This window comes from Boleophthalmus pectinirostris, unplaced genomic scaffold, assembly GCF_026225935.1.
Source record: "Boleophthalmus pectinirostris isolate CB_2022bp ecotype Guang Dong unplaced genomic scaffold, ASM2622593v1 HiC_scaffold_23, whole genome shotgun sequence".
In the NCBI taxonomy this organism is placed as follows: domain Eukaryota; kingdom Metazoa; phylum Chordata; class Actinopteri; order Gobiiformes; family Gobiidae; genus Boleophthalmus; species Boleophthalmus pectinirostris.
Window position 1 is genome coordinate 35,997,212 of NW_026571207.1, and position 25,984 is coordinate 36,023,195.

Consider the following 25,984-nt stretch of genomic DNA (forward strand, 5'->3'; position numbering starts at 1 on the left):
TAACTAACTTAGTATGTGTTCATGTCCATGGAAACACTTTTAATTTTATTTTTTTATTTTTGGCACCACAGACCTTTTATCTTAAAATATACCACTCTTTTTGATTACAAAAACTGTTAAATTCACTAATTATATTTCCTGTAGTGATAAAATTAGTAATTATATTATATAATTATACTATAATCATAATTACATTATATGTAATACATATAATATAAATCTAATTTATATAAGTATAATTATATTGGGTGTGAAGAGGCTTGATGACCATGAACTGTCACCTTTTCTTGACTTGAAGACGTCTCTTTGAGCCTTTGTGACATCTGGGTTCTCCTCATCCACATGTGTGCTCTTGTTCATATTGAACCTCATCCTCATCCACAGACGTATATATGAATGGACATAACTAACACTGTAGCCGCCACGGTTCCAAATAGAAAAGTTCTCCAGGAGGCTCTTCCGGCTCCTTCTGACTCTGGCTCCAAGTGACTTATGTTAGGATCTTGTCGTCCTTCTCTCTGTACCTGCTGCTGTGAACCTCGTCATTTTGGTCTTAAAAAATTCTTATTAACCTGCGACACATGATCCTGATTTTTTTTTTTTTTTTTTTGGCTATTTTGTCCATCCAAAAAATCCTATTCATAACATTGAACCTGGCTCTAGATTGGCTCCTGTAACTCGTGAGCTTCATTTGCGCAGTGCTGAACGCTGTGGGTGACATCACACTCACTTAGTCCACTTCTTTTCTATAGTCTATGTCCTCATCCTCATCCTCAGACACACTTTCCTCAGCTTCACATTCCTCTCTGTGTTCAGAATCACTGTCATGACCAAAGATCTGATCCAGCGCCTCATAAACAGTGAACCTGCTCATGTTGACTGATGCTGCAACAGATGCAGCTGATAATATCTCACTAAAACCCTGTTTATATATGACAATGTTTATTTTTGATTCAAATTGTATCAGTGTGCTGCGAGAAAGAGAAGAGTTCACGTGGGTGAAGACGACCTTTACTAAAATGGTGAAAATTTATTTTCTTGAGTTGAAATAGTTGTGTCTGAGGATTAGATGAAGCCTTGTTCTAGTACAAACACAATATAAGGGTTAAGCCATGTAATAACATTGTTTCCTCTTCAAAAACATCCCTATAGTTGTGTTGTTTCATTCACACGTTTGCACACACTCTAATCTGTCCACATCTCCGAAACTCAAAATGCTCTGTTCCACCTTGTGATGTCATGATGTAGTATTTTTCAAGTTCTTTTTCCATTTAATTCAGTAGAAATGGTCTATTCCAGGTCTGAAATCATCCAAATGATTCTAGAGAAAGTGTACAGAGTTTAAAAACACAGTGGAGCACTTCCTGTATTGCCACATGACATCACACTCTTTCACTCCACCCTCAAAAGGCTATAGCTGCCCTGGGGTAGGCTGATAAAACAAGTCTGTTAATCTATGCCATCGGTCCAACACACACCACAGTCATATTAGGCAATGTGGGTGAAGTGTTTTGCTTAAGGATACAACAATTTCCACTAAAGCTCCAGATCTTTGCCTGGTGGTGCCATGGAGACAGTTTAAAGCTGCAGTGTGTAATGTCCATAGAGACAACAGGGTCGTGTGCAGAAAAGTTGCGTAGTGTACATTTAATTAGATATGATCAAGATTGAATGGATTCATATTTTCATCAAACTAAAAGGTTTGACTGCTGCATAAATGGCATGCTCACTTTTTTTTAAAATAGAGGCTATAAATCAAACCCCTGGCTATAAACACTGTGATACCTGCAATGGATTACTGAATTGTTAATCTATGTTTGTGTATATGTCCCTTTTGAAATTTAAATTAAAAAATGTGTATTGTCAATTCTTCATACGAAACAAATGAAGAACCAAAATTGTGTTTCTCACTCCCAAGTGTATAAATAAATCATAATAAATGGAAATGTCCAAGTGTTCTTCTTTAGGGAGATGCAGGTTCTTGGCAGCCTGGTGGTCAGTGAGGGGAGACAGTTCAGCATCCTAACAGCCTGGAGGGTGAAGCTGTTAGTGAGTCTGGTGGTGCAGGAACGGAGGTTCCTGTACCTTCTCCCAAGGGGCGAGAGACTCCTGTATGTGGTGTATATGTAGGTGAGGTGGTGGTGTATATGTAGGTGAGGTGGGTGGTGTATATGTGAGCGAGGAGGGTGGTGTATATGTGCGGGTGAGGTGGTGGTGTATGTGCGGGTGAGGTGGGTGGTGTATGTGCGGGTGAGGTGGGTGGTGTTATGTGGGTGAGGAGGGTGGTGTATGTGCGGGTGAGGAGGGTGGTGTATATGTGGGTGAGGTGGTGGTGTATGTGGCGGGTGAGGTGGGGTGGTGTGTATGTGCGGGTGAGGAGGGTGGTGTATGTGCGGGTGAGGTGGTGGGTGTGGTGATGTGGGTGAGGAGGGTGGTGTATATGCGGGTGAGGTGGGTGGTGTATGCGGGTGAAGGTGGTGGTGTATATGTAGGTGAGGTGGTGGTGTATATGTGGGTGAGGAGGGTGGTGTATATGTGGGTGAGGAGGGTGGTGTATGTGGGGTGAGGTGGGTGGTGTATTGCGGGTGAGGTGGTGGTGTATATGTGGGTGAGGTGGGTGGTGTATATGTAGGTGAGGTGGTGTGGTGTGATATGTGGGTGAGGAGGGTGGTGTATATGTGTGAGGTGAGGTGGGTGGTGTATATGTAGGTGAGGTGGGTGGTGTATATGTAGGTGAGGAGGGTGGTGTATGTGCGGGTGAGGCGGGTGGTGTATATGCGGGTGAGGTGGGTGGTGTATATGTGGGTGAGGAGGGTGGTGTATATGTGGGTGAGGTGGTGGTGTATATGTGGGTGAGGAGGGTGGTGTATATGCGGGTGAGGTGGTGGTGTATATGTAGGTGATGAGGGTGGTGTATATGTGGTGTGAGGTGAGGTGGGTGGTGTATATGTAGGTGATGGTGGTGGTGTATATGTAGGTGAGTGGTGGTGTGTATATGTGCGGGTGAGGAGGGTGGTGTATATGCGGGTGAGGTGGTGGTGGTATATGTAGGTGATGAGGGTGGTGTATATGTAGGTGAGGTGGGTGGTGTATATGTAGGTGAGGTGGGTGGTGTATATGCGGGTGAGGTGGTGGTGTATATGCGGGTGAGGCGGGTGGTGTATATGTGGGTGAGGAGGGTGGTGTATTTGCGGGTGAGGAGGGTGGTGTATGTGCGGGTGAGGAGGGTGGTGTATTTGCGGGTGAGGTGGGCGGTGTTATGTGGGTGAGGAGGGTGGTGTATATGTGGGTGAGGAGGGTGGTGTATGTGCGGGTGAGGAGGGTGGTGTATGTGGGTGAGGTGGGTGGTGTATATGTAGGTGAGGTGGTGGTGTATATGTGGGTGAGGAGGGTGGTGTATGTGCGGGTGAGGAGGGTGGTGCATGTGTAGGAGAGGTGGTGGTGTATATGTAGGTGATGAGGGTGGTGTATATGTAGGTGAGGTGGGTGGTGTATATGTAGGTGAGGTGGGTGGTGGTGATATGTAGGTGAGGTGGTGGTGTATATGTGGGTGAGGCAGGTGGTGTATATGCGGGTGAGGAGGGTGGTGGTATATGTAGGTGAGGTGGGTGGTGTATATGTAGGTGAGGTGGGTGGTGTATATGTAGGTGAGGAGGGTGGTGTATATGTGGTGAGGAGGGTGATATGTATGATGTAGGTGAGGAGGGTGGTGTATATGTAGGTGAGGTGGGTGTGGTGTATATGTAGGTGAGGTGGGTGGTGTATATGTAGGTGAGGTGGGTGGTGTATATGTGGGTGGGTGGTATATGGGTGAGGGTGGTGTATATGCGGGTGAGGAGGGTGGTGTATATGTAGGTGAGGTGGTGGTGTATATGTAGGTGAGGTGGGTGGTGTATATGTAGGTGAGGTGGTGGTGTATATGTAGGTGAGGTGGGTGGTGTATATGTAGGTGAGGTGGGTGGTGTATATATGTGAGGTGAGGTGGGTGGTGTATATGTATGAGGTGAGGGTGAGGTGGTGTATATGTAGGTGAGGTGGTGGTGTATATGTAGGTGAGGTGGGTGGTGTATGTGTATGGGTGGTGGGTGAGGTGGGTGTGTATATGTAGGTGAGGTGGTGGTGTATATGTAGGTGAGGTGGGTGGTGTATATGTAGGTGAGGTGGGTGGTGTATATGCGGGTGAGGAGGGTGGTGTATATGTAGGTGAGGTGGTGGTGTATATGTAGGTGAGGATGGTGGTGTATATGTAGGTGAGGAGGGTGGATGCTCTCAGTGGTTAATCTGTATTTAAATAAACAATAAATAACATTATCCATGTTACACTATTTTCTGATCTACAATAGAATATTTGGTAATCACAAACACGCCTGGAGTTGTGTTATTGTTTCTTTTTTTTTCTTTCCACAAATCCTTCATACTTAGGCTAAGTGCTTCCATCAAACAAACAGACAGAGAGCTTTGGAGATGTAGACAGACTAATAATACAGGATTACACAAACGTGTGAGTGAAACAAAACCGAACCCCAGGTCTGATTTTAAGGCAACAAGATTCTTACATGACTTCAAGCTCAGAAGAATCCAGTTTGTATCATACAGGACCTTTAGTGTGACTTATCTGTTTTTGCACATAAAGGCTTCAACCAACTACTGAGTGTGAAGAAGTTGAGGTAACAAGCAGGTGGACAGAGGTGTTTGATGTTGTACACTTGAGAGTTAAGGCGAGACCGCGAGTCAGAAAACAATGGCTAAATGAGCGGTATGAGATAGTGTTTGAGAAGCTTCTACAAAGAGCCCATTAGCTGCTGACGGCCTGTGATGTGCTCCTCTGCTCTGACAGTTTAGATAGATGTATTTTTCAGTACCCAGGTGTACGGGCATGAAAGAGCCTGACCAGAGCGGGCAGCAGGGGAAGCACAGCCGTGGGCACTGACTCTAAAAGAACATTCTAGACCGGTCATATTCAAAGTGCAGCAGACAGGTTTGCAGAGGAGCTAAAGATTGTAGAGGAGGAACGTTTCTTCAAAATGATGTTACTCAGGTTTGATGTAGTGGTCCACAACACCACAATCTGTGTATCATTTGTTCATTTGTTTTTCAAAATAAAACCAAAAATAAGAAAACTAAAAAACAACTATTTTCATTTTAATCAAAATGATTTTTTTTTTTTTTTTTCAGATTTCGATGAATAATGGAACAAAAAACAAAAACAAAAACAAAAATGGATAACTAAACCAAGAGTGATCCCAGGACTTAACCAGGACTAAACATGTGCAATATGTACACACACTTTTTATATAAATATATTTTTTGGAAATAGTCTTTTGTTAACATAATCATCTAAAATGTTAAAATGTTAGACGAGTGCAGTTTAAGTCACGGAAACGGGAAATGGCTGTTATCCTTTTTTTTCATTTTGGTTTTGGAGATAAATAATGAAGAAAATAGTTGTTTTTGGTTTTTTTTCATTTTCTTATTTTTGTTTTTATTTTCCAAAACAAATGAATGATACATGGATTCAAGAAAATACTTAATTAAAAGTAAAACTTAAAGAATAAGTATCAAAACATAATAAGTGATTTATAATTTGAAGGTAATGTAATCTGAAGGACAAAACTTTAAATAATGCACAAAATCTGGTCTTTTCAAAGGGCAGACATAAAACTAAGACAAACTAAATCATGTCTGAAGGAGTGCTGCAAAAACCACAAATGTGCAAATCATTTCATATTATCAGTATAAAGCTTTTGTCACTAGTACACATACTCAAAGTGTGAAGAGGAGCACAACTTTTACTCAAGTAAGAGTACTGTTACTTCAATAAACATATTATTCATGTAGAAGTAAAAATATAGTGCTAGAGAAGCGATCTGAAAAGTATAGTTTTATTAAAAACAACTCAAGTAAATGTAATATATAATCGTTACATTTAAAATTTGTCTAATTTTTGTTTCCACTAGTCTTTAAAACTTGGTTCAGTTTATCAGTATAATTCATGGTTAGACATGAGCAGCAGATATATGTGGAAGCAATTCCATAACTGTTACCTAGCAACGATAATGTTAACAAGGGTCAGAACGTGTCCAAATGACAAATTAAGGTATGATTAGAGTAATGGGAATAAATGCTAACACTTTCATGTTGGTAACTGAAGGTTTAAACTGCCTTGTGTAAACAGTCTGTGTTTTGGATGCAGTCTTGGTGTTGATGACATGGATAAAGGTAAATCTAGTTACAAGTATAAATGATTAGCTACAGCATGTATGGAGATTCCTTTGAGGTAATAATAATGAAAATAACATTTAATTAATTTCGTTTAATCCACTTGGGACAACCTGGGCCCCAGATCTGGAAGTAGGACATTATCAAATTCAAAAATCTTTAAATCATCGATTGGTGGTTTTCAGATTCTAGAATGTGGTGACAGTTTTTCCTGTTGATTGCATTGTGCTTTGCCATGAAATATAATAATGAAAAAGTAAATGTACAAATGTTGAACCTGATGATTTTTATTACTGACTAGACCTATGAACTGTATTACAAAAAATACTGCATGTTCACAATAGTAATTTTTGCTGCCCCCATCTGTGTTAAATAGTAATTGACCTATAGAACGCTGTGATGTCATCTGAAATCTGCCATAAGTCTCGTTCACTTTTAGAACTCATACTCTCAGGATGCGTTCAGACTGCAGCCTGACGTGACCCAAATCCGATTTTTTCACCCTCATGCTCCTGTATCTGATCTTTTGATGACATCATGAACGACACAGATCTGATTTTTTCAAATGTGACCCAGGACACTTGGATATGTGCTCCTGAAACCGATACATATCCAATTTTTTGACATGCGACTTCAGTCTGAATGCCCAGGTTGCATTCATCCGACCTACAAGTCAGACTCATGGTCTCGTCAATGGAGGGAAAGCGAGGTTAGTGAGTTTATTAATATTTGGGGGGATCGCTGTATTCAGGACAAATTGGAGGAGTCTTATCAGGACCAGGCGGTTTCCAAAGAATTGCCAAAGAAATGTGCAAGTGCAGTTACAGACAGTCCTGTCTCCAATGTCAACAAAAAATAAAGAATTTGCGAGTCAAATACAAGGAGGCTAAAGACTCAAACAAACCAATAATCTGTGGACGTGTAACCTGTCCATTTTGCGAAGAACTGGACCAAATTTTGGGAGATGAGCCCAGCGTTTTGGTGACTTCTGTAAACACTGAGCACGCTCGCTGTGTGTGATTGTAGCACCCACACTGAGCGCAGGAGATTACCAAAAAAAATATCTGGGTAACTGATTATTTCTTAAAACTATATATAATGGTCTGCTTGTAATAAATAAAATAAAACAAAGGCAAAGGTATGGCTGTTTCAAATTGACATTATATTAGGCCGCTTAAATCCACACTGCCAAATCCAACGTTCAATCAGTGCACTCCCTTAATAGTTTTAATAGTCCGCGCGCACGCCCCAATCATTCTTTCCTTAGAGGAATTTATTTAATCCAGAGTCACCGAATCCCACCGCACCCCCTTTAAAACAGTCTCATAAATCCCAAATTAACGATCTTCAAACAAAATGTATATCCAAAGGGACACAGCGGCGGCACCGTATACGTGGACCAAACCGGTACAGTCAGTTAGTTCAGTAAGTTCACACTGGAGATCACATACAAGTCACATTTAACTGGAAATGTGAACGACCTCGAAAAAAGATCAGATTTCATGAAAAAATCTGAATTGAGCATTAAGCCCTGCAGTGTGAACGTAACCTCAGATGGTGAGCAAGGGCCTATGTAACTCGATGGAAGATTTACTGTGTGTGAAAGAAATCTCCAAAACACAATAACACAAAAGTTGAGTCTTATCATTATTTTATAGGGCTTGGCTCCCTAAACCTGCAATATTAATTTCCCTGCTTTAAGTTCTTTCAACTGACACAATCACATCAACAATGGCACAACTTTATTGAGCAGTTATTACAGAGATATGAACCATAAACCAGGTCAATAAATCTGACACTTAAACACCAAATGCCACAACAGAATTCTGTCCTGTCTCCAGCTCACTTTAAACTATAAGGATTCTATAATGTTCTGCTGTAATGTGAACATTCTAGATTCTACAGGTTCATATCTCTATATTTACAGGTACTATTTACAGGAAACAAAAACTGCCCCAATATTCAACACCAAAGGTATGATTGTTGTCAGTTAAACCATAAGATACTATTGATACACTGTAATGCCATCATGCTGGTGGTTTTCTACATGTATCTCTATGGTGAAATGTTTAGAAGTTACACATACAGTTGCACACATAAGCAAACACTATCAAATACATTTTAAGACTGTCTGATTAAGATTGTCTGAAAAAATACAAACTGGATTTTACCAGCACATTTCCAGGAGCCTGTGATGAGTCCCAGTGTTCACGATCCTGTTGAGGAGTTTGATTTTCAACAAAAAGGTGACAGAGTCTAACTGAAAAACTGTTAGCTAGCTGTGACCGTAATTTGAGAGAGACTTCACTTATCAGCTCACCTCTTGTAGTTCCAAATCAGCTCTTTCTGAACAGTTTGGATAAAAAAAAAAAAAGCTCAGGTTTCAGTTTAACAGAGCCTCAAACATAGCAGAGCCTCTAGCTAGCATCACACCCCGAGGGAATGTTGATGGCATCAGCTCCAGTATCAATGTGAAGTTTGTGGAGTCAGTCCTAAACAAATAATGATAAGGTTCAAAATGTGTGGATCATACGTTTGAAGATTTCCTTCATGAACAGTGAATGTCCCAGTTCTGTAAGCCCCTCTGACTACATTCACACTGCAGCCTGAAGTGACCCAAATCTGATTTTTTGGTCCCTGTGTGACCTGTATCTGATCTTTCAATGACAGTCTGAACCACACAGATCTATTTTTTTCAAATGCGACCCAGGACACTTGGATATGTGCTTCTAAAACCGATACATATCTGATCTTTTGACATGTGACTTCAGTGTGAACGGCCAAGGCACATTCATCCGACCTACACGTTATCACATGGTGAACTTGGCTCTACCAAAGAGGTTGGCTATTGTGCGGTAACAAGCACCTGTTGTAAGCCGGAAATAAATCACGGAAATAAGCCGTCGAAGATGTGTTTCCTCCCGCGAGAGTGGCACAAGTTGGCTCTCACAAATGTACACAAACGTTCTTTTTGTCATACGAAAATTGTTAATGAACTCCGTGTCACTGAAGTGAAGCACATCACCACTCACCACTCTTGGCTCCGTCTCCACATCCACATGTTTCTTTCAACGGACGTCGCTGCCACTGCCCCTCAAAGCTCCATGGCCAAAAACCTCGTCCTTCTCCTTCTCAATCTCCTCCTTAAAACAAGTAAGTTGTTCATGTTCTGGCTCCGGCACAAGAGGAACTTTAAAATCTCCAGGTGCTCAAGGTTTGGACAACTTCCGTAAACACAGAGCACGCTCGCTGCGGTTGACGTCGTCGTGTCTCCAGTGCACATGCGGGACACTTTTGGGCCGTTTACTGTTCACACTGCAGATCACATACAAGTCACATTTAACTGGAAATGTGAACGACCTCGCAAAAACATCAGATTTCACACAAAAAATCCAAATTGAGCATTAAGCCCTGCAGTCTGAACGTAGTCTATCTGAAAGTATGACATCACCAAATTTTGAAATGTGAACACTCATGCACAGTAGACAGTACTCAGAATGATATACACGAGTACGTCCACATCCAGAGAGCAGACAGCGTCAGGCAGAGCTGTAGTGATGTGCCTCTTGCATCAGACGTTTGACACATCACACAGACGGGCCCTGCTAAATCTGAGGCAACTCCCTCTCTCTGTGAAAACTACTGCTATTTATCACAACTCCAGCTACAGAGCGTCAACTTTATCTGTGCTTTTAAATGAGGCCAAGGTCAGAATCTGTTTTTACAAAAGGCTGAAAATAATGCATTATGTAAAAGAGGTCGGAAGGATAAAGGTTATGTTTGGAATTTTGACTTTTAATGATTGGATTTTAAGATTCATGAGTGGCTTCTCATGCTATGGCACTCTGAGCACTTCCTGTAGCCTGGTTGTGTCACCATTTCACACTTTACACTAATATGCATGGCAGCACCGATTTTTCAAAGTGCTGGAGAGGAGGAGGTGATCAACTACACAAGGTAAAAAACAGCCAGAAAAAAATATGAGTCGTGTTTGGAGATTTACTCACTTGTTTTAGATCAGCAGCAATGACAAATTGTGGCCTCTCCAGGAACATCCACTGAGCGCATGTTGGTTTGTTTTGGTGGTATAAAGTGAAAAGGATCTATTCTAGAATATGTATTGCCAAAAGTGTGGTTTTATGTTTGATAGTTGATACAAGATAAATGATTCCATGGTCGCGGCTGGATGCTCTTGTCTCTGACTGGCTGCATACTGAGCAGTTTAAACATTTGTGTCTTAAATTTTTAACTTAACATTTTTAGGATTTTGACCAGCCAAGAAGTGCTATTTAATTGTGTGTTTTTCCTGTATCCATGGTGATCCTGCATGGAGTTGGCTATACTACCCAGCTAGAGAAATACTACAGACTTTTTACAACAATGCAACAGACTTTCTTCACCAAATATGACAGTAGAAATTCCAGACGAAATGTCTAGTCTCACATAAACAGTGTGGAAAGAGAAAGAGCCTCAGGAGAGGCTGACACTGGATCTGATGACTCTAGCTGTTGTGCTGCACTGAGTCTTTTGTTTGTGCTTTTTAAATAATAATAATAATAATAATAATAATAATAATACATTCCATTTTCCATTTTTGTCGGGTCACGGGGGCAGCAGTCTGAGAAGGGCCTGCCAGACTTCCCTCTCCACACACACGTCCTCCAACTCTTCCAGAGGGATCCTGAGACATTCCCAGGCCAGCTAAGAGACATAGTCCCTGCAGTGTGTCCTGGGTCGTCCCTGGGGCCTCCTCCCGGTGGGACATGCCCAGAACACCTCCCGAGGGAGACGCCCAGGAGGCATCCGGAACCGATGCCCGAGCCACCTCAACTGCTACTCTCGACGTGGAGGAGCAGCGGCTCTACTCCGAGCTCCTCCCGTGTGACTGAGCTCCTCACCCTGTCTCTTAGGGAGCACTCAGACACCCTGTGAAGGAAACTAATTTCGATCTTGTCCTTTTGGTCATTACCTAGAGCTCATGACCATAGGTGAGAGTAGGAACGAAGACTGACCGGTAAATCGAGAGCTTCACCTTTTGGCTCAGCTCCTTCTTCACAAAGGTCCAATACAATGACCACATCACTGCAGACGCTGCACCGATCCACCTGTCAATCTCACGCTCCATCCTCCCCTCACTCATGAACAAGACCCCGAGATACTTGAACTCCTCCACTTGAGGCAAGGACTCTCCACCCACCTGGAGAGGGCAAGACACCTTTTTCCAGTGGAGAACCATGGCCTCAGATTTGGAGGAGCTGATCCTCATCCCAGCCGCTTCACACTCGGCTGCAAACCGCCCCAGTGCACGTTGCAGGTCCTGGTTCGATGAAGCCAACAGGACAACATCATCTGCAAACAGCAGAGATGAAATCCTGTGGTCCCCAAACCGGACCCCCTCCGGCCCCTGACTGCGCCTAGAAATTCTGTCCATAAATACAATGAACAGAACCAGTGACAAAGGGCAGCCCTGGTGGAGTCCAACATGCACCGGGAACAGGTCTGACTTACTGCCGGCAATGAACACAGCTCCTGCTCCGGTCATACAGGGACCGGACAGCCCTTAGCTTATTATTATTATTATTATTATTATTATTATTATTATTATTATTATTATTATTATTATTATGTGCACTTAAACTGCCCCCCAGGGACAAATGAAGTGATATTAATTTATTAATAATTGTTTATATTAGTAATTTTGGCTACAAAGTTTTAGTGCTAATACTTAATCACTGAACACCACTGAACACCTCGTAGCCCAAGTTCACCTGTTTGGTTCTTTGAGCAGCTGTAGATTGGGACAGAGTGCTCTCACAAGTTTTAGGTCAATTTAGTGGGGGGCTGTTTTGTTTAGCTCTTCAGCGTTACATTGTCATGGCTCACACGGGGCACAAGAAACTCCCACACACAAGTTTAAAATGATTTATTTAATAATGGATAAATGTCCTGTTTTAAAATACGGAGGTATGGGCGGGGACAGGGAGGAACTCCATAAATCCAGGACCATACAGGAATTACTCAAACACAGAAATACAAGTATGAGGTAATATAACTTGTTTAAAAAAAAAAACACAAAAAACTCATAAATGCTGTGTCTGCATGTGTCTTTAAGGCTTCTGCCACTGGTGGCTGTAGATTCCAAAATATTTTCATCGACCATGAAAAAATAAAAAAAACAAAAAGCACTGGCTGATTTCTGATTTCTATTCTCCAGGACAAGAATGTAAATCAGTGTATTGTCCCCAAAAGCATGGAAGCCCAGTGTGTGTGCGTGTGTTTGCGCATATGTGTGTTTGTTTGTCAGGAGTAATGTCTGTATTCTTTTGGAGGCTGCTGCGGCTCTGTCCTGCTCCCACAGAAACAGCAGTCTCAGCACAAATCCGGCCTAAGCTTGTTTGGAGATTGTTTTGTTTAGGTGGGCTGTACTCACATTATTATTGAATGAGTGATTGTGCAGTGCAGTATCCATGGCCCCGCCTTACAGGGGCCCGAGGGATTACTCTAATCCATAATCTGGCAGCGCTCGGCCTCTGGACTCAAATGCCATTTGACTGAATTAAGACGCTCTCCTCAGTTTGGAGGTTGAGGGCCACTTTGATAATTGCACAAGTAGAAGTGGAGTGTGATTGTGTGTGTGTGTGTGTGTGTGTGGGGGGGGGGCTCTGTGCCTGTATGCACCAGGTCAAGCAATCAAGACAATGGAGCTGCCATTAGCAATATGAATGGGGCGTTCTTATGGCTCATATTTCTACTGCCGTACAGCCTAGCAGACTGGCAGCATATGTGCATGTGGCATCAGCGTTCACTGGGCACGCTCAGACTCAGGCTGTTTCCACATCATGACAAATCTGCGGCTCTCGCGTCCTAATGTCTTGATAGAGCTCGTTTGTTCTCCACTGTAGAAATGTCAGGCGCTTTTATCTCCACACGGCAAAGTCCGAATAATTACTCCGAGCTAAATGAAAGCCCGTGTTTTTCCATGGAGGCGCAGGATTAATTTTCCAATGAGCAAATGAAAATGAGTTCTGTAAAGCTTAGAGAAAAGGTTACAGCGCTTCCATCCTTTCTGCAGGGCAGAAGCACTCTTGTGCTACCTTTGGCCTCCTGCTCAAACAGGGGGAGGGCTTCTGCTTAGGTTCTGTCAGTGCCACAGTATCTCCTGTTTGTTCATATATTCTAGTTACATTATGGCAAATTAAAAACTGACACTTTTTATTTCATATTTCATTAACACTTACACAAAGGAGAAAAGCTCAACTGAGAAACCTCAGTTTGTTGTACATCTCCATCTCAAAGCCCCTAACGTCTACTTAGTGACGTAAAGATCTCAGCGAGAGCTGTTTTTGTTGGAAAAGAAAATCCGTCTTTGAACAGAAATGAAGGGCTCAGACATCATCTCTCTCCTATTTACAACTCTATCCTCAGGCCTTAACCAAAACTAAGAAATCAATAGAGAAACTGTAAACAAATAAGTGTGTTAGTTTCAAAGTAGTTTCAGTGTAGTTAGCTCCTCCCTTCAGGCAAATATAAGGAAGTGTCCACCAGCGTCTGACCAGAACTGAAGAAGCAGCTTTGTTCAGTTGACAGAATAAAATTTCTTCTTTGTCGTGACTCTTACCTGGCCGACTGATAGAGTTCACAAACATTAACATCTTACATAATTCTGTGAAGTCAGGGCACCCCTGATCACTTTGACATTTTGGTGGTCTTGACCGTCTTGTCTCCACGGAGAGAGACTGAATGTCATATTGTGTATGTTACAGCCAAAGCAATAACATTCTTCTGTTCCATAGTGCACTGTTAATATGGGAAGTTACATTTGGATTAAAATGACCCTTTCAAAGATTTCATTATATGGCAATAAAACAGTTATTGTCTTACAGATCAACCACATCTGTGTCAAATTGCAGAGTGGTGTGTACACCTATGCACTATAAGTGCATGTTTATATTCCAGTTTCTGCAGAATTGGAATTGAAGTGATAATTTCAATAGTGCCAAACATGTTGTGCAGCTCCCCTGGGCCCAGAGAACAGTGTGGCCCTCTCCTCTCCCACAGCCCTCTCCTCTGTCATGTCACTAATCCACCATTACCATAATGAAAGTCCATCTAATCGAATCTCTCAAAGCTGCTCCTAAAAGGATCACGCTGTGCACATTCATAAAGCACAGATAATGAAAGAAACACAAGGCAAACATAGCCGGGCTTGTGTGGGTCAGCAGGCTCACGGGCCAAAAGACACTGTTTACAGTCAGCTCATACACACAAGGGAAGATCTGTTTGGGATTATCCCTCTAACCATAATCAGATTGTGTTTTTGCAATCTATCAGATAACTTCATTTCTAAATTGTTCTCAAATACTCAAAATGCATATTTGTCAGTGATTTTAAATGTGTGCTATATTGCCCAACACAATGCCCCAAATAAGGTGTGCCATCTGCTTGTCTCTCCCTTTACACCAACTGCCAACACGCTGTAAAGCTGTTCAAGTCTGAGATGACACCGCCCTCATCGGGCTCATCTGGAAAGGCCATGAGTCTTTTACAGGAGGGAGGTGGAACGGCTGGTAACAACAACTTGGAGTAATTTGGTGATCTCTCTCAGGCCTTATTCAGTCCCATCTTATAGTTATGTGTAAGATCCTGTGCAATGCTCCGCCCACACGCCTACATCACCCACATCCACATGCCAATTCAAAAGCATGGCATAAAAGTGTACGCAACAACCTGACAAACCTGATACGATATGCAGTAGTTTCTTTAGCGGGATGTACGCCCATTGTAATGTGATTAGTGCTCTGAAAGGGGGGTGACTTGGCACAAGGAGTAGTAATAGATAAGCATCAAAAATGAAAGTGAAACTTATAAATCCTGTTAATATGTTCTTTTTGGCAAATGCGGGATTTTCAAAAACAATAAAAGGAAACATGATGTCCTAAAAATGTTATGCATTAGCAGTTTATCATAGTTTGTACTACTAGTTATTCTTGCTTTATTTTGCACTATACTGTCAAAGTAAAAAATAAAAAAATAAAAAAAATCTGTCTTGTTTGCCAACAACGGCAATAAAACTGTTCTGATTCTGCTTCTAGAAGACGTCTGTTTAGAGACTCCACACAGTGTGATGTATTGTAAAGCTAATGAGATAGTATGATGGACATGTTATTGTGCAGAAAAGACCTGCCTCGCTTATGACATGATTTACAGTATCGACTGGTGGAAGTGATGGTTTGCCAGTTAGCGCCTGGCTGCTGTCCTGATCTCCTCCCTGTGCTGGTGAGCCAGGATCGGGCCTGTGTGGCAGAGGGCCATTATACTGCTAAGTGCCCCTGTGAGTGATGGGCGACAACAGTGTGGCCGAACCAGGTTAATCAGCGACAAACCTCCAGCAGACAGCCCAATAAGTGTGCCCGCTGACCAACCCGCTGACCGGCCCGCAGACAACAGCCAACAGCCGACATAATGGGAGATTTTAGTGAGCGAACATGGCTTAACACATTATCATGGTAATCCCCAATTACAGGACACACTCACACTGATGCACACACACACGAGCATGGACGGGCTGGTGTGGAAAGAGAGAGAGGGAGAGAGAGAGAGAGAGGACGACAGAAAGCAGAGCCAATTAGTGAAGCTTCCAGATGCTGTTAGCTAATCCCGCTCCAGAGACGCGCCGCACACACCACCTTAAAGCGTGGAGTAATCAAGCCTCACGGAGCACCAATCACACAGCCAGGCGGAAAATACACAAGACGCTTATTAAAATGTACACACCTATAGACAGTACGCTAGGTAGGTAGGAAGGTAGGGAGGTAGAGAGGTAGCGAGGGAGGTAGCGGCATTGTTTTTTTCCGCTAATTACTGCAGCCACGCTAAAATCTTAATTGGGCCATTTGCACTGTCTCAACAAGTTCTACATTTCCATATATGGTGATGAGACCGAGGTGCGTTGACCAATGGCGGCGCGCGGTGGCTGCGAGCGTCGGCATATGCAAAAGAACGTTGCGCCCAAAAGTGACACGAGCAGATGTTATGCTAATGCGGTGCTCTGTCAGTTAGCGTGATTGACAGGGCTGCGTCATTAAGCAGAAGGGCCAGTCATCTCCAAACGCGTTTCAACCGGGGAACACGGTGGCAGAGAGAGGGAGGAGGGCCCGGGTTCACACTCAATATTCTGAGCCAGGGTTATTGCACAAAGAGGACGCAAGTTTCACAAGTCATTTTATCTCCATTTTTCATTTGATGGATTACTCCGGCTGAAGCATCTGTGCAGTGAATCTGTGCTCCGAGCAAAGTGCAAACACATATTTGATACGGATATAAAGCCTTTTTCATCACAGACACAGCCACATCTAACACTACAGTCTGGAAAAGAAGACGTGTTCTGTTTTTTACATTATAACCTTTTGTACTTGTGGGTTGATGTGGTTAAAGTGTAGTGGCCATACCAGCCCTGACTGTGGCCGCTCTCTCAGCTTAAGGAGGGAGTATTATACTAAATTGTCTTTCTCGCTTTCTACCGTATTATAATATTGTTTCCTTATCCCTCATGTTTAGAAATACAATCCTATCCAAAGTTTTACATATATGTGTGTGTGTGTGTGTGTGTGTGTGTGTTTCTCACCTTCCATGGTGGTTGGTCTCTCACCCTCATCCAGTTCGGAGCCTCTACCAGAGGCCTGGGAGCCTGAGAGTTCTGCGCAGTATCTTTACTGTTCTTAGTACTGCACTTTTCTGGACTGAAAGCAGCTGGTTAAACCTTAGTCACAATAACCCGTACAGGTCCCCACAGACAGACAGACAGACAGGTGATTTTGACCAAGTCCATACAGGGCTCGCTTGTTCATGCACATTTTTTCCTACAGGCGGCAGCTCGTAGCAAGCGCGTATCTCACACTTACGGGGGAAGTACAGGTCAAGTATGCATCACGCAGTCGTACAGGTTTACAGGTTTTTCCATTTTCTCACACCCCGAATTCCTGCGGCCCACGCACTGGTCCCAGATGGGCCAATTGCATCATTCCTACAGGTCACGCGCATGCCTCATGCGAGTTACCAGGGTCTCGTGACCCGTATGAAAGCTGATGCATACTGTTTTTGCTGATGAGATGCCGCTCAAAGGGAAGGCAAAGGGCAAGAGGACGGGGAAGGGCCGTGACACTGAGGGCCCGGAGACTGCAGCTGGAGCAGGGGCAGCCACAGCACCCACAGCAGGTCCCCAGGCAGAGGAGGAGGCAGTCAGAGAGCGAGGCAATGAGCTAACCGGTGTGGGTCCTTGGGTAAGACCCTGCCAGCTCAGACGTTGCCCAGCCAAACAAGGTCTGCGTCAGGTGCTGGGGAACCAGAGCACCTTGATGAAAAATGGGCTACTGGAACATGGAGGAAATAGGCGAGATGAGAGTATATGTATACAGTATATATATAACTCTGAAAACTTCACAAACCTGGTGCGATGTGCTGTGGATTTGTTAGTAGAATGTATGCCAATAGACTCAACTCACGCTAACATCTCAAACCAGGAAGATGTTTGGAAAGATGCAATTACAACTTCCCAGGCCCAGTTTTCTTCATCTCAATGTCATTGTTCCGTTATGTTCAGATAATCAACAATTCCAACCACACCTCAGTGTTCATCATTTCCCCAATGACGCACGACTCTGAGTGCCCTGGTACATGTGATTAGAAGAGATGAGGCCAAACTCCAGATGATTCCAAACAGCACATACGTCTGCAGTCTTCATTTTACCTCTGAGCACGTTTACTTCAGTGGATTTGATCACAGTTGGTCGTCTTCATGGTTTGTGACGTAAACATAAATAGAGCTTCTTGTAATGTGGTAGTGCTCTGAAAGGGGAGTGACTTAACACAGACAGCATCCAAAAAGAAACTGAAAGGTATAAAACATGTTAATATGTTTTCTCCAGATATAGCATTTTCAAAACAATAAAAGGTAAAATAATCAAAATATTTTACATGTTAGCATGTGTTAATCACAGTTAATACCTCATAGAAGTGTACCCTCTCTGTTCACATGTGGTAACACTTCATAATAACTACACCTTATTTAGCCTTAATAAAGCATGAACAAAGACTTAATAATGATTCATGCTTAGTAACTACTTAATTACTACCTGAATTAGCACTTAACTTGCACTTCATTCTTCTGTGCTGTAAATAGTTCCTCATAAGTATTTCTTACTTAAATACTCATGAACTTACCATTTGTGTGTGCATTTGTAAATGTATATTTAAGTACAAATTTGAGCACTGCGCAATGACCGAGTCCGAGATTCTTGATGCGTCTATAGGTGGGGTTTAGACATTGTCCCCATGGTGATGAACTTCATGTTATATTGTGGAACATCACAGGCCAAGCCATGACACACCTTAAGCGTTCCATAGTTCACATAGTTCACACCTAAGCCCCGATGAAGACCAGTCATGGTCGAAACATGTCGGCTTTGGCTATTTAAATTATTTTCCTTATGTGCCTTTTACTTCTTTGGGGTGCCTGGATTTTGTTCTAGTCTAAAGTTTTGATCCTTTTTTCCAAGAGCGCCCTCTACCTGTTCTCACTGACTGGAAAACCTGCAGCAAACAGCTACTTTTTTTTTTTTTTTTTTCTGTTCCACAGTTCACCTTTAACATGGGAAGTTACATTTGCATTCAAATGGTCCTGCCTAAAACTTATGTCATACTTGAAACATACTTGGAGAAGGTTGTTACTGCTACACTGATCAACAAAGTCTGTGTCAAATCTCAGAGCTCTTGGTAAAACTATACGGAATCAGTATTTCATATCTTTTTACTTTAAATTTAGAAGATACACAGATTAGTTTGCAAGTGGGGATTAGATGCACAGGCAAATGTTAGGAGACTTTGCCATAACACTGACAAAAGTCAATGTGACTGCAAAATAACACAAATATTCAGTATATAGGTCTGTGCAATTGATCGGGATTCTTTCTGCACATGGTTCTGTCTGCACATGGTTCCAGCCTCTGGATGATCACTCGCTGCAGCAAATGAACAGGAGCATTGTGACTCTCACTAGACACTCACATTATTGAAGAAGTAAAAGTATCAAACATATTAAGATTAAACACACACACACATTTTTTTTCTAAAAGTCTATTGAAAATATCCCCATATTCATAAGAACATCAAATGAAAATGACTTCTTCATACATTATTGCTGTGAATATGGGGACAGAATGTGAAGAGCAATCAGTAGAAGACAGAGTCTCATCCTCATCATAATAAAGTCTTCCATGTGATTAATACAAATAGAGATGGATCAGTGGTTTTACTTGACTTTCTCCACACATTTTCTGAGGCAGCGTCCAGCAGCTCTGGGACAGAACCTCATCGGCATCGCACTATCTGAGCTCTGGTTTTTCTTGCCATGACCAAGAGGGAACATCTAATTGACAGATAAACCATGACACCAGAAGGCCGCAGTTCTGGATAAGAAAAAGGTGGTTGTTCTGCTCCATGGTGGGTGGAGACAGAGTGCCTGCCCTTTTTTGTCTTTTTTGTATTTTTTAGTCTTTTATAACTCCATAATAGACTCAGCCAGCGTGAGACTCATTTCTATTTTCTTAGTTAATAACGTTTATTCAACATCAGAAACAATGCATGTAGAAAACCTGTGTGAGAGCGTGTGGCTGACGATCTCATCTAACAAACACCATTTCCTTTGACTTGACACTGTTCAGTAGCATAACTAATGCTTGTTTCTTGAAATACTGAAGAACACAAAGATCATCTAAAGCTTATTTCTGTATGTCCGTCAGTGTTCAGACAGGAAACCACAATGTTATCCTCCATGCTGTTTTTGTATGTCCAAAAGGGGATTTTTGAAGTATTACTGAGTAGTTTAGAGGAGTAGATTTATTCTCTTGAACCATCGACTGAAGCGTAAAGTTAAATAAATAAATAAATGAATTAAACATACTTTGAAAACAAGCACAAAACACATGTGATAGTATCGGGTTTATGGGTCACAAACCTGCCTATAAAAGGGGCGCGATGCGCTACGCTCGCCCCTCCCTCCTGAACTCCGACCGCTGATGTTGCACGCTGACGGAGCCAAGCTGTCATGGCCGCAAGACGCGAGGCCCCGAGTGGATCACGTTTAGGCGCACTAAGTTTACTGTTGCAAGGTGTCCAGTGCAGTAATTGCGGAGAGTGTGCGGGCATCGTGGGGATAAGTGGGGAAATCGTCTTGCTGGCTCAGTAACGCCGTGCGTGAGGTTAACGCGGGTTGTTTTTTTAGCGTTTGTGGCTCGGCACTGGGCGGTCCTCTGCGTGTTTAGGTGGCATGCCGCGGTGAATTCTACACGGTATGTGGATATGGTTTATTTTGTGTTCCTCTTTGTTGTGTGTATTGTATGTTACATGTAACATGTTTATATTTAGGCTCCTGCTGGCGTGAAGCCTCCCCTTTTCTCTTTTTCTTTCTCCGTGTACATGGTCTGTTCGGTGGTCGTGGCCCTTGGTGAAAGGACTCGCTCTCTGAAGTCTTCGTCTTGTGGGAAGCGCTACTGCGAGGCGCGATATTGACTGTGATAATGGTCCTAAGGTAATTCCAAGCAACGAGGCCATGCGACCCAATGGACAATGAACACACAGGACTGGTCGAGGATGTGTGTGATTAAGCCTTTGCAAAAATGGATAATAAATTCAATGTAAAGTATATTCAAGTCTCATGCCATATTCAGTCAACGAACCTGTGTGTCTATAGTGGGTGGGGAAAAACACTGTGCCCTGGTATTACCAGGTGGCGTTGTTGGCAACTATACTACCTTGAAGTCCACTTACAAATATGCCACTCTGCTACACACACTTACAATTAGCATAAGGGTCCAGTCAAGTCCATTCAAATAGCTCTTATTCAGAAACTAGAGGGACTAATGAAATAAGTAAAGTATCAGAATGTAGGAAAGAGTTACACTCCAACAGGGTCAAGTTAAACCTGTGATATTCTTTCAAGTTGTTGAAAAAAATTAAAAAACTCATGTCGGTAACGGAGGGAATGAAATATGCAGCACTTTTTGGACAATAAATACAAACAGTGATAACTAGAGGTTCTGAATCCGTGTATCATTCGTTCATTAAAACGAATTATCCGTTTTCGTTTTGAAAAAAAAACGAATCGTTAATCGAATCGTTTTTTTTTCAATTTATTGTTTTCTTTTTGAGTAATGAGATTTTTTATGAAGAAAAGTCATGGTAACGGAGGGAAAGTAACAGAGGAAAAATTGTGCAAGCAAGAAGAAGGTGCAGGATTTTACATCATTTGTCGCTTTTTTCTTCTGAATACTTTAATATTACTTCAAAATAAAAGGAAACTATTTCTATAAAATATGTCAGTCCTTCCAAGCTAATTTTTATCATTTTAAATACATAAAAAAAAAAAAAAAAATACTAATCATGTACCTTCATCAACAGTTCAAAGATGGAATAACACAAGATATGATGAAATACATCCATTTATTGACATGATTTGCAGGTCTTTGAAATTTGGGAAATAATTTTTTGTTCCATGTTTCATACATGGTCTGTTTAAAATGTATGGAACTTTAGAACCAAAAATGGTCCAGAAAACAGTTTCATAAACTAGAGTACATATGTATCTGTTCAATACATTTTTATATCAGATGTGTTAACTTGAATTTTTGGCCTTGTTGTTTACTTCTGCTTGACCGGGCCCATATATTAATAGAGTATTGAACTTAACTTAGATATTCCATTTCTGCAGTCCAGACTCATGTATCCTTATTCATTCAAAAGAACACACACACACACACACACTCTGACACGCCTACCCACACCCAGACACACACACACACACACACACACAGAGCAGTCCTGCACCATGGGGGCCGCTGAGAGCCAAGCCACATACAGGATTAAAGCAGGCAGGTAACAGACCGGGGCCCACGCGGCTCCCAGCTCAGTTCCAGGGGAGCGGAGACTCTTAAACAAGCCCAAAACAGAGGCGCATACCGAGCCTCTAGTGGTCTCATAAACGCTGTGACAGCTCCGGAGGTCTCAGGAGGAGCTCTGTACACTTTACACATTACAGCTGCAGGTACCGAGAAGTCCTACACCGCACAGGGGACACTGAACACACCACAGCACCAGTACCACATTCATTAGGTTGAAATGTTTATACTGGAAACAGTCATAACTAAGTATAGTGAAATCTAATGTGATTTCACCATCCCTGATTTTCACCAGATTCACCAGATTTTGTAAACATCTTCAATAAAACCACACAGATGTTGGCACCTCCTATGGATAACTGCACATGATGCTATAGCAAGTAGCTGATTGTTAGTTATTTATTTATTGTTTTAATTGATTGTTATTCATTTTCTGTACCAAAATGGCTATACGGTGCTGCCGAGTCCTACATGTACCAGAGATTAAGAAAAGGAGAACAAAGTGATGTTTTGGAAATCTTTATATCAGTGATTTTTTTTACTGGGTTTAAATCAGGGGTGTCCAAACTTTTTTCATCATGGGCCACATCTCTAAACACAGATGAAGCAGAGGTCTGATCGAGGGCCATAGACTGGTGCTCAATATAGTGAATAATTCAAATATGTGCATGTGTAACACGTTAGAATGATCCATCAGTCTTTATTCATGCTAAGATCCTTAAAACCACACACTAAATATTCAATATTAGCTTTATCAGGGTAGATTTTCAAAAAACTTGCAATAAAAAGTTCATTTTTAATTGATGCAAGGTCTTTTGGGCCAATTCTCCTGGAAGCCTGAGGGCCAAGAAAAATTTGTCTGAGGGCTGCATTTGGCCCATGGGCCATAGTTTGAACATGCCTACATCAGACATCTAAGCAAAGTTATCACAACCTCTTGATTCTTACTAAAATCGGAAATCGGCGCCGATTACGTGACTGTGGACTCGATCCAGACTCGGGCGTTATGTGTCGATCAGGTATTGGATAAATAATATACATATATAACACACAGCACACAACAGTTTTTCTGAGGCGCGGGATTTGTTCAGGGACGTCCAGTCAGCGTGACTGTCTGTCCCAGTGCCTGTTGAACTAGAGACGCACTTACACTGGGACTTTTGGGCCATGTCGTGCTCTGGCGCTATTACCTGGGGCTCTGTGGCCCATGTTCACACCTGCGCGGCCGATGGCGTCGTCTCATGGTGCTGTTTGTTGAAAAAAAAACAAACAGTGCTGTTGCGCAGCGGAGTTGGCATTACTGGCGGTGAGGGTCCGTCCAATTGAGTGGTGGGAGTGATGTTGCTCCTCTGTGGGTTTGTGGATGTGGTGGTGGTGTGGGGGCGGCCGGGGGACAGAGGGTGTGGAGCTTCTGTCATCTTGTTTTTATTTGGTAAGATTTTGTATTCTTTGTATATTCTCCCCCCTTGAACTGCCACCTTACCGTGGTGGGGGAGTTTGCGTACCCGAATGATCCTAGGAGCTATGTTGCCCGTGGCATTATGCCCCTGGTAGGGTCTCCCATGGCAAACAGGTCCTAGGTGACGGGGCAGACTAAGAGCAGTTCATAAAACCTCTATGAACAGTATAAAAACAAGGACTGTGACGTCGCCCGGTATGGCACAGCCGGGGCCCCACCCTGGAGCCAGGCCTGGGGTTGGAGCTCGAAAGCGAGCGCCTGGTGGCCGGGCTCAGCCCGAAGGGACGACGTGGGCCCGCCCTCCTGTGGGCTCACCACCCGCAGAGGGTTTCATAGGGGTCGGGTGCGATGTGAACTAGGCAGCGGTCAGGGTCAGGGATCCCGGCAACCTAGTCCACGGACACAGAACCTGGCTGTAGGGACGTGGAACGTCACCTCACTGGGGGGGATGGAGCCTGAGCTTGTGCGGGAGGTTGAGAGGTACCGGCTAGATATAGTCGGCCTCACCTCCACGCACAGCTTGGGCTCTGGTACCCAACCTCTCGAGAGGGGTTGGACCCTCCATTTTTCTGGTGTTGCCTGCGGGGAGCGGCGGCGGGCTGGTGTGGGCTCATTGTCCCACAGCTCAGCCGCTGTGTGTTGGAGTTCACCCCAGTGAACGAGAGGGTCGCGTCCCTGCGCCTTCGGGTCGGGGACAGGTCTCTCACTGTGGTGTCGGCCTACGGGCCGAACAGCAGTGTAGAGTACCCGGCCTTCTTGGAGTCCCTGGGAGGGGTACTAGACAGTGCACCAACTGGGGACTCCGTTGTTCTACTGGGGGACTTCAACGCCCATGTGGGCAATGCCAGTGACACCTGGAGAGGGGTGATTGGGAGGAACGGCCTCCCCGATCTGAACCCGAGCGGTGTTTTGTTATTGGACTTCTGTGCTAGTCACAGTTTGTCCATAACGAACACCATGTTCGAGCACAAGGGTGTCCATAAGTGCACGTGGCACCAGGACACCCTAGGCCGGAGGTCGATGATCGACTTTGTCGTCGTGTCTGACCTCCGGCCACGTGTCTTGGACACTCGGGTGAAGAGAGGGGCTGAGCTGTCAACCGATCACCACCTGGTGGTGAGTTGGATCCGGTGGCGGTGGAGGAAGCCGGAAAGACCTGGCAGACCCAAGCGTGTAGTGAGGGTCTGTTGGGAACGTCTGGCGGAGCCCTCTGTCAGCAGGATTTTCAACTCGCACCTCCGGGAGAGCTTCTCCCAGATCCCGGGGGAGGTTGGAGGTATGGAGTCCGAGTGGGCTCTGTTCTCCACCTCCATTGTCAATGCAGCCGCCCGTAGCTGTGGGCGTAAGGTCTGTGGTGCCTGTCGCGGCGGCAATCCCCGAACCCGGTGGTGGACACCGGAAGTAAGGGATGCTGTCAAGCTGAAGAAGGAGTCCTATCGGGCCTTGCTGGCTCGGGGGACTCCTGAAGCAGCTGACGGGTCCCGGCGGGCCAAGCGTGCTGCAGCCTGTGCGGTTGCGGAGGCAAAAACTCTGAGCTGGGAGGAGTTCGGAGAGGCCATGGAGGAGGACTATCGGACGGCCTCAAAGAGATTCTGGCAAACCGTCCGGCGCCTCAGGAGGGGGAAGCAGTTCTTCACCAACACTGTTTACAGTGCGGGGGGAGAGCTGTTGACCTCAGCTGGGGATGTAGTCGGACGGTGGAAAGAATACTTTGAGGATCTCCTCAATCCCACCATCACGTCTTCCGAGGAGGAAGCAGAGACTGGGGACCCAGAGGCGGACTCGTCCATCACCCTGGCTGAAGTCACTGAGGTGGTTGGTAAGCTCCTTGGTGGCAAGGCTCCGGGGGTGGACGAGATTCGTCCTGAGTATCTTAAGTCTCTGGATGTTGTGGGGCTGTCCTTGGCTGACACGCCTCTTCAACATCGCGTGGCGGTTGGGGACAGTACCTCTGGACTGGCAAACCGGGGTGGTGGTCCCTCTGTATAAGAAGGGGGACCGGAGGGTGTGTTCCAATTACAGGGGAATCACACTCCTCAGCCTCCCCGGTAAGGTCTATGCCAGGGGACTAGAGAGGAGAATCCGGCCGATAGTCGAACCTCGGATTCAGGAGGAGCAGTGTGGTTTTCGTCCTGGCCGTGGAACACTGGACCAGCTCTACACTCTCCATCGGGTGCTCGAGGGTTCATGGGAGTTTGCCCAACCAGTCCACATGTGCTTTGTGGACTTGGAGAAGGCATTCAACCGTGTCCCTCGTGGTGTCCTGTGGGGGGTGCTCCGGAAGTATGGGCTTCGGGGCCCTTTGCTAAGGGCTGTCCGGTCCCAGGAGCTGTGTTCGCATTGCCAGCAGTAAGTC